The 1,069-nt window shown below is 41.5% G+C and overlaps 1 protein-coding gene across 6 annotated transcripts in view; it reads right to left on the minus strand.

Annotated features, from left to right (window-relative positions):
* G2E3 (G2/M-phase specific E3 ubiquitin protein ligase) overlaps positions 1 to 1,069 on the minus strand; it is an 84,320-nt gene that overhangs the window by 34,235 nt on the left and 49,016 nt on the right. The window lies entirely within an intron of this gene.

The following is a 1,069-nucleotide window of genomic DNA, read 5'->3' on the forward strand; positions in this document are numbered from 1 at the left end:
CAGGTGAACATCCCCCGAGGGGGTCCCAGACTGCGAGAGGGCACAGGCTGGGCTGAGGGACCCCCCTCCCTGCCCCCCAGTGCACAAATTTTTGTGCACCAGGCCTCTAGTGTTAAATAAGTAATCAGTATAAAATTAAGATATTTTCACTTATTTTTTCTTAACTGTTATAAGCTGGATTGTGTCTCCCCAAAATTCATATGTTAGAGTCCTAATACCCAGTACCTCACAATGTGACTGTGTTGGGAGATAGGGCTTTTAAAGAGATAATTAAAATAAAATACAGTCAAATGGGTGGACCCTAATCCAATATGCCTGGACATAGAAAGAGGGACAATCATGTAAAGATATAACTAGAAGGGAATCATGTGCAAGTCGAGGAGAAGTTTCAGAAGAAGTCAAATCTGTGGATACCTTTACCATGGACTTCTAGCCTCTAGAACTGTAAGTAGTAGAAACAAATTTCTATTATTTAAGGCATCTTGTTTGTGGTATTTTGTATGGCAGCCCTACTAACTAAGATACATACTATGTCTTCAGTATGTATTTGACACTTACAACACCTCTAAATTGGGAACAGCCACACTTCAAGTGTTCAATAGCCACATGTGCCTAGTGGCTACCATATAGGACCAGTGCAGCACTAGAAAATAGAGCCTCACAAAAATGCACCAAGAAAATAAGGTGCAATTATGCTGAGTGCAATAATTTTTCTGTAAACAGATGTAAATATACAATAAAGTTAAAACTTCAAACATCCTAAGAGCAAATACATTTCACTAACTATAACTCTGCTTTCTAAGCTGAAGGTTTCAATAAGAACACGAATTAAGGGAGAAACTAAGATGGCGGCAGAGATAAACACCGGGAAATTAATGCCGCTCACAACAATTGATTAATACCTCAGAAAAACAATACGGACGTCATCCAGAACCACAGGAAGACTGGCTGACTGTAAATTCTACAACTAGAAGGAAGGAAAGGCACACTGAGACCCAGAGAAGCTGCAGAAGTGAAGCGCAGAGGTACGGGGCTCGCGCGCGGAAAGGGGCTGGCACCCGAGGACACG

Source organism: Myotis davidii, unplaced genomic scaffold, assembly GCF_000327345.1.
Source record: "Myotis davidii unplaced genomic scaffold, ASM32734v1 scaffold21, whole genome shotgun sequence".
NCBI classification, from domain to species: Eukaryota; Metazoa; Chordata; class Mammalia; order Chiroptera; family Vespertilionidae; genus Myotis; species Myotis davidii.